The 14141-nt window shown below is 35.9% G+C and overlaps 1 pseudogene; it reads left to right on the top strand.

The window, feature by feature from the left end:
* LOC146785742 (uncharacterized) overlaps window positions 1-12549 on the top strand; it is a 53569-nt pseudogene extending 41020 nt beyond the window's left edge.
* The last annotated feature ends 1592 nt before the right edge of the window (window positions 12550-14141 follow it).

Here is a 14141-nt window from a genome sequence, read left to right as displayed (position 1 = left end):
TGACTTTATGTCAACTGGAGTGGGAATAGTAAATTATATAGGGTTAGTGTTCAGCACATTTCCTGAATTTAATGTGGCTGTATTGGGAATAGTAAATTATATAGGGTTAGTGTCCAGCACCTTCTCTGACTTTATGGTAATTGGAGTGGGAATAGTAAATTATATAGGGTTACTGTCCAGCACCTTCCCTGACTTGATGTTAACTGGAGTGGGAATAGTAAATTATATAGGGTTACTGTCCAGCACCTTCCTTGACTTTATGTTAAGTGGAGTGGGAAGAGTAAATTATATAGGGTTAGTGTCCAGCACCTTCTCTGACTTTATGTTAACTGGAGTGGGAATAGTAAATTATATAGGTTTAGTGTCCACCACCTTCCTTAAATTTATGTTAACTGGAGTGGGAATAGTAAGTTATATAGGGTTAGTGTCCAGCACCTTCTCTGAGTTTATGTTAACTGGAGTGGGAATAGTAAATTATATAGGGTTACTGTCCAGCATCTTCCCTGACTTTATGTTAACTTGAGTGGGAATAGTAAATTATATAGGGTTACTGTCCAGCAGCTTCCCTGACTTTATGTTAAGTGGAGTGGGAATAGTAAATTATATAGGGTTACTGTCCAGCACCTTCCTTGACTTTATGTTAACTGGAGTGGGAATAGTAAATTATATAGGGTTAGTGTCCACTACCTTCTCTGAGTTTATGTTAACTGGAGTGGGAATAGTAAATTATATAGGGTTAGTGTCCAGCATCTTCCCTGACTTCATGTTAACTGATGTGGCAATAGTAAATTGTATAGGGTTAGTGTCCAGCACATTCCCAGACTTTAATGTAGGTTAAATGGGAATAGTAAATTGTATAGGGTTAGTGTGTAGAATGTATATGTATTGTGTTAATGAAGTATGTTTTTTATGTAATGTTGGAAAAAATGTGATTATTAACATTTCTAAACAAATAAATTAGCAAAATTATACATTTGATAGTAATAAATTATGAAATTAAATGACACATTTTATATTTTTAAATAAGCTTTATTTTTGTGGAAGAAAGTAGAGAGATTTTTGCTTTTTTTATTTACAGAATGGAGTATACATTAGTAGAGATACAGAAAATATCCATACATTTATGTATTTTTGCAAGGTTTTAAGCAAAATAAAATTTGTTGATATCATCACATTTTATAACAGAAGTATTGATAATTAAAAAAACATACATTACATTTATAACTTTTTTACATTGTTTTCAAATAAACATATTCTTACAGTATTGATATAATAATGTTTTGTTGGATATATACATAAAAAAATCATTGCATATTTAATTTTTGGAGAATATTGTTATTTTTATGTTGTTGTTGTACATAATTAGTACATGACAAAAATTATATTTTTATGGTATGTATTTTTAATGTTGATTAATAATATTATTCTAGGATATATTAATATTATTAATTTTTCTCTTTTATAATTATATGAAAAAAAATATTTTTCAACTTGTAGGTTTGGTAAAAAAAAAAATATATAAAAAAAAAGTTTTAATAGTTTTTACAGTTGTGAAAATACATTATTTTATTATAATCATAATAATAATGTATTTAAAATAAATATGAATATAAGTTTTAAAGGGTTTGTTTATTACAAATTCCTTTTAATAAATGAAGATAAATAATGTTATATTTATATATGATTATAATGATGTCTTTTATTGTTTTCATGTGTTTACACTGATTTAAGTAGGTATTTTCATTTTAATGGGTTTATTTTGTAACCGCTTTATGTTATTTTGGGTCATTTTGGACTCGCGGTTGGAAGCTGCGTCGCGTTGAGCAAGGTAAGTGGTGTTTTAAGTATTATATGTTATTCAATACTTATGTTTAGGGTAGTTTGGATGTTTAGAGTGTATTTATTGATAATTTATATTGTTTTGGGTGTTTTGGCGGTGTTAGTTACGTGTGGTTGTTTACTGGTTGTGACGTAGTTTTTGAAGTAAATATTGTGATTAAATATGTATTGTTTGCAAATGATGTAATTGTATTTAATTCATTTATTTGGGTATGATTGTGTGGGTGGGTATGTTTTGTTCTTTTTACAGGTAAATTTTGATCGATGTTTTGTCGAAGACGCGTTTTGTTTTTTTAAAGTGTGTGTTACTTGATTTAAGTCATATTGTTAACACACTTTTAAACTTTTTACGGGATTTCATGGAGCGTTTATTTTGATTTTTCACATATTTTCGGGTTTTTTAGGGTTTGGATATTATGCTGTAAAGAGAGATGTTTTTGTTTTATTAACAAAAGTGTGTTTTAGTTCATTAAACTAATAAAGTTATCACACTTTTTTTTCCGGGATTTCCAGGAGCGTTTGTTACTATTTTGCTCTATTTTTCGGGTTTTGGAGGGTTTCACGTTTTTGGATTTGTCGAGGATGGATTTACATTGGATGTGTTGAATTTTTGAATTTTTTGGGGGGCTGAATTTGTATTATTACTATGGATTGACATACAAATGGAAGGAGTATTACTGGGTGGAATTCATCTTCTATGGCTACATCAATGGTAAGTTAAATTTTTTTATAATTTGGGTGGGAAATGTTATTATAGTTTATTGTTATATATATTATATTTAGATAAATAATATTTAATTGTACATATATATTTCCTATATGAAAAAGAAATGTATATGACAATTATATATTATTTAGGAAAATATAGTATTAATATATAATTGCAATTGTTTATTGTATTGACATTTTCGTTTGTTAGCTGTGGGTATGTTCATTATAAAATGCTTTTGGCTATTAGTGATGGGTAGTCTAGGCCAATTGTTGATGGGTATAGGGTTACTTGACTTTGTAGTAGATCAAACATTTGTTTGGTTTGTTTAGTTAATTTAGGACCTATTTGAGAAACAGATTGTTGCATCCGTAATTCTTGGTAGCTTTGTTCTTTTTTTAGAGATTCCAGGAGTTTTTGTAGGGTAGGTTTCACTCTGCTTGTAGTTGCTTGGAAGGCATTATGCCATCCTTCAACACTATTGTTTGTTTGGGATTGTTTATTTAAGGTACTTAGGTATACATTCCACCATGGAATGTGGAACTTTGGTTGTCTTCTATGTCCTGATCGGTGTAATCTTCCCACCCAGGTGTCCTCAAAGTAGTCTAGGAGTTGGCTTAATTTGTCTTCGTTCTTTTTGTAATAGGGACTTTCTATTAGAATATTATAGTGTTCTGCTACATCTGTTACAGGTATGTATGCTAGTGCTATTAGTTTTTTAACCTGGTAGGCAAAAGTACTATCTGTAGCGTATTGTACACGTAGGGTGGATTTTTGCAGATGTCTCCATAGACTCTGGTTAAAATGATAATAGCAACCTTGGATTGCTGTGTGTGGATAAGTATTGAATTGATCATGGCTAATTCGGAATCAATAATTATTTTTTGTGGGAAATAATTATTGGTTTCTTCTTTTATTTTGGTTAACATTTCTACGTATGTCATTTTCTGTTTATTTGGTAAGAGGGCATAGATGAATGGAATGTTAGAATGTTGGTACAATCCATGCACTGTGTACAGCTGGTAGAATGGTTTTGGACAAATTTTAAAAGTTCCATCCATCATCCAAGTGTTACATTGTTGTAATTTCACTAAATTGTTTGCATAATTATTCTTTTTTCAGGAGATTTGTTATCAAAAAAAATAAATGGTTCATTAGTGTGAGTTATGCTTAATTCTGGGGGAATGATTACTGTTTCAAATGTTTTAGGGGTAGGTAGAGTTTGGGTAGTTTGTTTTTTTTGTCTAGCAATAGTTCTTTTTAAACAATCAATTGAGGGTAATTGTGCTGATGCATGGTGTGGTATTTTTAATAACTGTTCTTTGAGTATTTGGGTGGTGGGTTTACCAGTGCTAGTACTTGCTTCCTTAATGTTTTCAAGAGCATTTAAACTTCTATCTCTGTTATATTGGGGGTGATTATGTTATTTTACAGAATGAACAGTGGTTTCTTTTGTAATAGCTCTCCCATAGCATTTGTTTGAGTAGTATTTGCTACATTTCCAAAACATTTTCAGACTACTTTGCTTTTCTTGTGTATATACATAACCCATATAACATAACAACATTTTATTTTTTTGAGATGTTATAAATTCTGCACCTTCACTCATGTTGTTCTGTATTATGCTAGGGGAGATGAAAAAATATATTATAAATATAAAAATGTTACAGATATTTTAAATATATTTACATTTTAGTGAATATACTTGTTTAGTTTGATGTGTTGAAAGATGTTCATTAGCTGATTTCAAGCTTTCAGTTTAATCTTGGAGATAGATTTTCTGTTGGTAAGAGAAAAAAAGTAGTTAATAGTTGGATACATTTTTTGGAATGTGATACTGTTTTAAGGGGAAAGTAAAATTTTGGCTGCGTATTTTAGGCTGTTTATGATTGAGATTTATATACTTACTTATTTCTTAGGTCCAGTAGGTGATTGTGTAGAAGGTAGTTTTGGATGGTTTTGTGGTTTTCTGTAGAGGAGAGAAATCAGTCATAAAATATGTTTTACAATTTTTTTTTTAATTAATAGTTCTAGGTGGGTTGGAAATTTTTTAAATATACTTACATTGATTCATATTAGAGTTGTGGTGATGTCGATAATTTTTCTGTATGTTTACAAGGTATCTGTAGAGGAGATATGAATGTAATTAAATAAAGTGTAGTAAATTCATTTATAGAAATAGTTTAAGCTGTAGCATTCTAGTATTGTTGTATTTTAAATAGAGTTTAACTTACTTTCTGTAGTTGTAAAATTTTCTTTTGGACTGTAAATCTTCTTTCAGGAAACAGTTGAGTAGAGTTTCACCTTATTTGTTCTTTTCAGTTTGTAGTGTGAAAAAGATGTTGAAATGTAGTGTTTTTATACTGTGAAATTAATTAGTTGCTTCATTTCATTGGTTGAATTTGAAATGTGACCATTTCATTGGACCACCTTGATGTTTTTTTATTTTTTGGCTGTTTGTTTCCATGCAAGGGAAACGCTAATTAGCAATGCTGTAAATATATTTTGTAATGTGGTTTATTGCATGTATAATAATTATAAAATTATTTATGTTGTGAAATGTATTAATATTGCTTATGGAATGTTTATTTTTAAATGTATGTGTTTGAACAAAAATGTTTTATGTTATTTAAGTGTTATATTATGTATTACAATGCTAATGTTTCTATTGTGCTAAAAGTATATTTTATTCATTGTTTTTTAGATAGTCGATATTGTGACATATTCTATATTTTGGTAGTCTATATTTCGGGAATCGATAATTTTGTCATTTTGAAAGTTATTAAAGGTTAGACGATATTTTCGTTAACGATATTTATAATTTCGATGATATACGATATTTTGTAAAGACGATATTGTGTACTCGATATTTTAGTATTTTCTTTAAGTATAGTGAGTCGATAATATTGTAGTCGATAATTTGGCAACGATATTTTATGTAGTCGATATTTTGCTTATCGATATTATGTCAGTGATCCGTCAATAGCTATCTGAAGTTCCCTCCCCCATGGATAATATTGCATAACTAGAATTTCTAGAGAGTGCTCTAGTGGTGGAGTTAATCTTGCGGCAGAGAATATTAATCAACTTCATTTGCCAATATGTAATAAGTGTAACTCCTGCTGTATATTACTAAACCTACCATGCAATATTAGAATATCTCTGAATGCTTAATTAATTCAAGCAGTAAATTAGCTGACCTAGATAACTGTATTGCTTGGTGTTACTATCACAGACTGCTTGTACCATTTGAAAGGGTGATTACAAATATGCCAGCCTCTTGGAATGCCTTATGTAGCGCTGGTGGTGTAAGTGAGGCTCTGGAGGTATAGGTTTGCAAGCAGCACTGGTTTAAAGAAAGTGGATTAAATGGGGCTGAAAACTAAAATGAACCTATAATTGTAGTGAAAACACTCTTTGAATGCAATTCTGTGAATAGGAACCTATCTGAGATTTCACCCATGAACAAGCCTTCCCACTGGATTTGTATCATAAAGTGTGCAGTAGAACGTAGAAACCTTACAGAACGGGGTTTGTCCAGGGTGTGCAAACTGTTAGCCACTGGAAAGTAGATAAAGAAGCAGGGTGTTTATTATTAAAAAAAAGGTTGTTCACGTAGCCCGACAGGACATTCCTGAAAATCATTAATAGTTCTGTTTAACAGACGTTCTTATAAATGCTAAATAACGTTTTTAAAAAATAGAATTATGTTGCATTTACTACAGTCCATTATGTTACATAACTTATAGATAAAACATTTAAATGTTGGGATATCTATTGTACATACATCATGTATACTGTATAATGTTTGTTACGAAAGTGCACTGTTTAAGTGCTCAAAGTGAGTAATTTTTGCAATGTCCAGAATTTAAATATTTCATTGTTTTAATATTTTTCTTTTTACAGATGGCTTAAGTGCTCTGTGTCATGTTTGTGCGTAAAAGAGTTCGAAAAAGGAAAAAAAAGATGCTGTTGAAAAATGGGAAATAGATTTTGTAGTTCAGGTTTATTAATCCTTAATAGAATTTCTAACATAATTTCTCTTTCGCTTTTAACAACTTGTTTAGTTTTACTTTATTAATATAGAAAGGGTACACAACATTATAAAACATTACAAATTGTGGCTGAGGGATATATTAAGCTCTTTGATTTCATAAATACATGCAATATCCTCAAACGAATGTCCTTAAACTAATACAATTGATAGTGGACATTATATAAATGCAATCAATTAACCAGTTCATCACAAATCAGATCACTTGATATTATTGCAATAAAACTCACCCCAGATTGCTTAAAATGATCTTACTGCATAAGTTATCTTTTACATACAAATTCTAAAATAGCAGTCTTCTTCATTTCATCAATCATTTCAGGAATCAAGACTTTTCCGTTTGGCTATACTTGAAGAATGTGCTGTAATTCCTCTAAAAATATATTTCTCTACCTCCTCAGAAGCTCTACATGGCAAATCCAATGTTCCTACTAATTACATTTTGTAGTTTAATTTAAGGGGTAACACACTCTTTTGACTAATGAATGATTATACATTGCCACTAAAATTTCAAGAGGTGGAAGCTTCCCCTGCTTTGGTCCAGTCATTTGCTTGTGAGACAATTTCACTTCATTTCTGAAGGTAATAATTGATCATCTGTGGTGCTAAAAATAAGAGATTAGGGTCGATACTTAGGTTTTGGTTGGTCAAACAGTTGTGAGACCTTGGCCAAATAGTCATACTTTGCTGGGTCAGTACATGGTTTATGTGCCATAGCAAATGAATGAGCTATACAAGAGGTTTCTTAGCAAAGAATAAAGATTTGCAAAAGTGTTTTTATGTTGTCGCTGGTGGAATTTTTAGTTTTCATTAATATTCATGGATTGTGTCATAGAGGTAAGTCCAAAGTAAATGCTGGGAGATCAACCACTTTAATCAAGCACTATATTCAATTAGTACTCAAGGGCGCTGTGAGGTTCCTATGTTTTCACTTCAAATTCAGAAAATGACCAGTAAATGATTAAGTTGAATCACTGGAGATGTTTCATTTTCTAAATTGAAATGTATCTGTAGTGGCATAATAGTACATATATCGAAAAGGCACTGTTGGCAACATCTCTTACCAAATTTAAATTTGCTGAAAGGTTTGGTGTGTGAGGCATACTTTAGGAGGAGAATCAACTAGGATGAGTCCATGCCACATGCCATCAAGTATTGTTCTTGTTGGGGAAAAATCCCTCACTTAATACAGGCCAACACAGCCATTACACCCTCTGAAATACCTTGGGACTGGTATGAGTCTACCATATACGTGTTCCAAGAAAAAAATAAGCCTTACTGAACAACAAAACAATGTAATTTTAGGAAAATTGTGAAAACTTTATATAAGGTACACCTAGCACCATCTATTATGATGGATAATACTTTGCAAAGAAACACAGTAAATGGCACAGAATACATAGCGGGCCCCAGGGGGGACCAAACCATATACTAAGAAAGTGGTATAAGAACCACGACTCAAGTCAGGACCATGTCAAGATGACGTACAAGGGCTGGGGACACAAGGGACCACCCAAGGTGAGAGACTAGGAGCCCAATGGAGGTCGTGTACAGTGTGGAAACATGACTGTGTTCTCCGTACAAGTCTACGTGTAAGTCACAATTGGATTTTTAAAGATTAAGGACCCATCCCAGTGAACCCTGAAGAAACCCTGTGGAAGACAGAAGTTTGAAGAGCCACTGCACCGGTGGATACCCTAGTACCCACGTTACCTACACCAGGGAAGCCGGGTGCATACGTGTGAAGTGGTGTCAGAAACAGCAGTCGAAACCCAATGGAGGACTTCAGGAAAGTGCCACTGCTGAAGGAAGAGAAAGTGTCCGGTGGAATCCAAAATTGGATTCTAGTTGAGAGGTACCTGCAAGCAGAGGGGACAGAGTCTATGTCACTCAGGAGTGACCAGGAGACTTGGAAGACGAATGCCCTCCCATGTCGGATGTTGCAGAAAAATTACGATGACCTTGGCTCTGCAGCTGTGAGGACCAGGCGATACTGAGGAAGACCAGGAGCTGTGCATGAGCTGTCTCATAAAGGATGTCGAGTGCTGAGGGGTCGGTGTCCAGCAGGTAAGAGGGCAGTACAGGCCTCGGGAGCTTAGGAAAACCACCACCTGTGTTTCAGAACCTTTTAGAGTCCAGAGGAGCTCAAGTTCAGCAGACCGGTCAACGTAGTTGCGGGGCCTGTGATTGCAGGGATGTGACTTTTTCACTTCAAGGTAGATTCCCTCAGATATCTTTGATTCCCACAGGCCTTGGAAGGTTCCTGTATGGTGCACAGGCACAGACAATGCGGCAGACTAGAAGGGCTTGGCTCAGCAGCAGGAGAGCAGAAATGTGTCTCTGGTTGGCAGCAACCATTGTGCTGCCTGGGTCTAGAAGGTTGGCACCTGGAGGGATCTTCCAGTGCTTCGTAATGATACCTCCCGGTGTGGTGGTATGATTCCAACATGTTTGATACAAAACATGATCGTATTAGTTGCAGCCAGTTTCGAGATGGTCATTGCGTAATTACACAGTGCCTCTATATATGGTACATGTCTGCATCCCTGACAACCTGGGAGATTGTACTCTGAAGGCTGTGACCCTATGTATCGGAAACCTATAGCTAAAGTAAGTGGTGCTAACACCAACCTACACAGGCTGCGATGGCAGGCCAGTAGTTCCGTTTTGAATGGTCTCCCATGGTTGGCTTGAGCTCATGGGGGTCCTCTGGGTACCTTAGTACCATGTACTAGGGACTTATAAGGGTACCCCAGTATCCAATCTGGGATGTACCTAAGTACTGAACATAACCATTTAGGGAAAAAGTTGATAGACTGGGGTCCTGAGTAGCAGGATTCCAGTCAGACTAGTCAATAACAGCATAGCACCAGGCATAACGTGGGGGTAACCATAGAAGCAGATTCTACTTTTCTACAGAAAGTCTATTGACCCATTCTGCCTGCCACACTGTGCATGGTTGTAAAGGAGGGTCCCGTGGGTACCCCCACAGGCCCCAACCGGAGGCCTCAGGGTGAAGGGGGCCTTCTACGGACCCCCAAAGTCAGATTCCAACAGCTGTTTTGTGTCATACAACCCGTTTCTGAAAGGCTGTCCGAATCCGACATGGTAATACGTCAGTCTGAAACGCAGTCCATGGAGCTGTACGATTCGGCTTCGACTGACTCGGAGTCTCCAAATGCCATTCAGAACCGAGTTGGACTAACCTAACTTTTACCTTTCCATCATAATCAGTCAGTCGGAGATGTTTCCGAGTCGGTCAGAAACATAGGTTCTGAAACGCTTTTGGAGATTTCAAATGCCGTTCGGAGCCTTTCGGACCAACATCGTAATTAGGCTCTTAGTGTTGGGTGACAAATAAGCTTGTATTAATCTGAAGGGCATGCAGGACCGTGAATCCAAGCTGTATGTCATTGAGTGACACCGAAATGCACTTAAGGCCTAATCCCCCTCAAAGAGGAGGATGTGAATGCACTGTCTTTCCCGAAGCCAATTCCATAAGCGCTTTTCCAGATGAAAGTCATCAGACAAGTTTTAGAAAAAGCTATAAGAAATGGAGGAACGGCTTCTTCTCCTTGCAATCACGAGGAGTCACTTGACCCCAAAGGTATGTATAAGTTTCTGTCTAGGAACAATCCCAGCTTTATTCCCTATTTCTATACCCCATACGGCACCACAGCCAACAGTGGGCCCGAGCGTTGACGCCACCAGCAACACCACTGATGCCGAAGGGTGAGCTGATAGTACTTTTGGACTCAGAATAGATTATTCCACAGGATCCACCGAAGTTGAACCAATATTGTTCCCTTACTTACTCAGATTCAGAAACACTTTCTAAAAACTCTGGACTACAAGAAACAATAATAATGATTGTCATGTCTATGACAACAAACCTGTTCTTAGGCCTACAAGAGGCCAGTAGTCTTCACACTTCTCCATATATTAACCTCCACTCTCCCACACCTGGCCTATCCACATAGAAGTCTAACTCCTTTGCCATTGTTGTCCGTAAAGCAGCAGAAGTTCTCAACCTCCAACTACTTTCCACTAAGGTCACAACAGATGTCCTAACTGAGTTCCTGCAACCAGGCCGGACCTCGCAAGAAACTGTCTTCCATTTAAAGTGGCCCTAACTGAAACACTACTTTTTACCTGGGTGAAACCAGGATCTTGCCCATCAGCCACTAGGCAGATAGCTGGGAGACAAAGGACTGCTCCAGGAAACCCACTCTTCTCCTACAGCATCAGACACTGGAGAGCCTGGTTGTTCAGGCCTCCACTGGTGGATTTAATCGAAACCTGTTTCCCACTACGGGGTCGAAGGAATCTAAATGTATGGAGACGATTGCCAGGCATATATTCTCCTCAGCCCAGCCTGGCTCACAGGTCCGTTATCTCCAGTTGACTCCTAGGAAGATATTCACATGCTTTGTGGGGAATGTTTGATCAAATTCTGCCAGCAGTACCATGTGATCTTTGAACAAACCTACTGTGATTTATAAATGGTGGCTAGAAAGCAGAAAAAATAGTCATCTGCTTGGCCATGGACACCACCAATTGTTTGGTAGGGTAGTCAGAATAAGTGTGGTGCTTCAAGGCTGCACTTGGATTCACTCCCTGGGTTTTTCAAGTGACATACTAATCAAAATAGATAAAAATATTATCAAGACCGAATCATGATATAAATGTTAAAAAAATAAATGGGACACTAATGAACTGTGGAGGACTAGAGAAGAACCGTAGGGGTATCAATCTATGACACATACCAATATAGTTCCTTCCTGATGCAGTGTGGTTATTGTCTCTTGTTCAGTCAGTAGTACCCAGTATCACACCTCTATTTGTTCCTCAGGTCAATCTATTTACAGACAGCTTGAGTAGACTTGAAAAAGGGGTATAACCTTTAGCCAGTCTCCTCCAGTTTGATGTATCTGAGGCAGAACAGAGCTCTTCAAAATCAATATTTTAACTTTGGTACAGGAATTATTAGCATTTTCACATAACTATCTGTAAACCTTTTGAAGACATAATTAGATGTACCTATCTAACAGGCTCACAGATAGTTGCTCCAGTTTATCTTGTATTATTTGCTTCTATTAGTTTTGCAGAAAGCCTTTTCTCATTATGAGAGGTAAATCAATATATTTGGTTTAGAAAACCACATTTGGTTTACATAGCTTTATTGAGTATCTGTATAGGTTATTCGCCAGGCTTTCTGCAAATAAGATTAGCTCTAGTTTAGATATAAATACTTCTGAAGAGTTGATTGAAGTCTATTTCAGAATCTAATGTAATGAAGCCTTTTTAATTATCCATTGCAGCTGATTTGAAGCATTGCTCTGCTCCCGAGTCTTACATAGCCTAGTCTGAAGGCAAGCTATCGCTTGGGGACCCGAGAGTAGTACTCACCTGTAGCATTCATTCTCTTAACACATAGACTAAATTTTATTAACAACCTGATGTCCGTATGCCATGATTAATACTTAAAACAGACGTAAAAAGTAATTTTGCCAATGAGGGATGCTACATCACAATATCCTCTTGTGGTGACATCACCAGTTGGCATTGAAAGACTGCTAGCATATCTTGTGGCCTTTGGAAATTATTTTTCAAGCCAATTAAGATTTTGAGTATAAGTAGCATTATTTTTCAATGTAGTTATTCATATGTGGGAAATTCCTAGCACAGAGAGAGAGATAGTGTGTGTGCTTCATTTCTTGAATTACCATTTTAAACGTCTGTGGACACTATTAAAATGTAAGCATGCATCAGTGAAAGAAATGAATGTTTCATTCCAATTTGTTTTTTTTCGTTTCAGATTGCTTGTGATGTTTGCAAACTTAAGTTCTACTTGGCCTGTATTGATAAACATCAAGTGCCAGTCGATGAAAAGAATTTAACTTTCCTGTGTTACAGATGTTATAACAAAGCCCAGAATGCTTTCTAACAAGCAAATATTAAATATGTTTAGTTTTGACTAACAGACAACAGAATATGTGATTGTATACATGTTATAAGAAAATGGCAGTATTTATTTTGCATTATACTATAGACACCAGAATATGTCAAGTTGAACATATTGTAAAAAATAAGAAATATATATATTTGTTTATATAAAGTAAACCAGTGTGAATTTCAATATGCTATAACAATTATTTATGTATGTATATTCCTTTGTACTTTTGATACCACAATGTTTAACTTTGTATTTAAGAAGAGATTATATATTTAGCTTTTTCCAACAGACACTGCTATGTGTGATTTTGTATATGTTACAGTAAATATATTTATTTTGCTTTGTGCAGCAGATTCAAGAAATAGTGAGTGTGCATGTGTTATAAGTGATAATTAATAAATATATTATTTATTTAGTACTATTCAGTGATTTTTGTTGCTCTTGTGTGTATGTATGCATACAGTAATTATGTAGCTCCAATGTTGCCTAAAGGCAGCCGTGCAGAGTGTAAAATCAAAGGCAAAAATATTGTCAACAAATGAAGGGATATTGGTTCTGAAAAAAGGGGAGTACATTTTTGTTATGATGTAGTGTAATATCAAAAGGAGTTTCTTCAGCAGTTCCCCAAATTGGAGTAGGATTCCTAAGGATATCTGAAGGTATCAAGCAGTTGAGGGAAGGGAAAGATAAAAAACTGTAGCATTTGATGTGTTGTGGAACATTGGGAATATGCAGTATCCTTTCTTCTTTCTTAGCAAAGTAGTAGACTCCGTGATTTTCAGCCAGGAGGTGAAGTGAGTATTGGAGAGAGAGAACCTAAGAATGAAAAAGTCATGGAATATGCAATGCATAGTAATATTTTGCATAGTGGAACATGTCAAAAAATTGGGTTGAGTACCTGAGATTGATCGCGGATGCTGATCCCCAGAATGAAATAGACTAGGAAACTGTGTGAGAAACAGCATCCAGGTGGCAAACAAACAACATACAAGGATCAAATGGCCAAAAAGGCACTGGAAAAGAGTACAACTTACAAAGGGGAAAGAGAAAGTAAAAAAAACAGAAAAGGTTTAGGGAAAAAAGGACTGGTGGATTAACTATACACTAACCAATGCAACTATGACCCACAGAAAAGCACATTAAAAATGCTCTAGTGGCACAGTATTTGAATTCTGGACAGGATGGTCCCATCAATGCTGAATTTAGCGGTCTAATGTTTTTCGTAGATGCTACTGACCAGTATTCGGGAGATTTTAGTCTATTACCTGTCTAAATGATGTCATTATGATTTACTTAGGGAATGGGGGCATTGCTTGAAGCCCCTAAATGGTAGACGTCTGTTAAATCCTGTTGCGCAGCTGACCCGGGTATCCAACATGCTCTGCGATGCAGCGGAGATGTCCAGAACCTCTCTGCTTGAGCATGTGATAGCTCTGATTGGTGGCTGTCTGGGCAAGCACAGTGGGCAACAATCAGCCGCCTGAGTGGAGAGCGCAGGCAATCAGTCACATTGCTTCCTCTGAGCCCGGCCCAGGATGGCACACAGAGGAGGCTATTGGTACTGCTGGTGGTCACACACAGCC

The sequence above is a fragment of the Triturus cristatus genome, chromosome 11, assembly GCF_964204655.1.
Source record: "Triturus cristatus chromosome 11, aTriCri1.1, whole genome shotgun sequence".
In the NCBI taxonomy this organism is placed as follows: Eukaryota; Metazoa; Chordata; class Amphibia; order Caudata; family Salamandridae; genus Triturus; species Triturus cristatus.
Note: the sequence above shows the minus strand (reverse complement) of the source record. Positions and strands in the feature narration are given on the sequence as shown.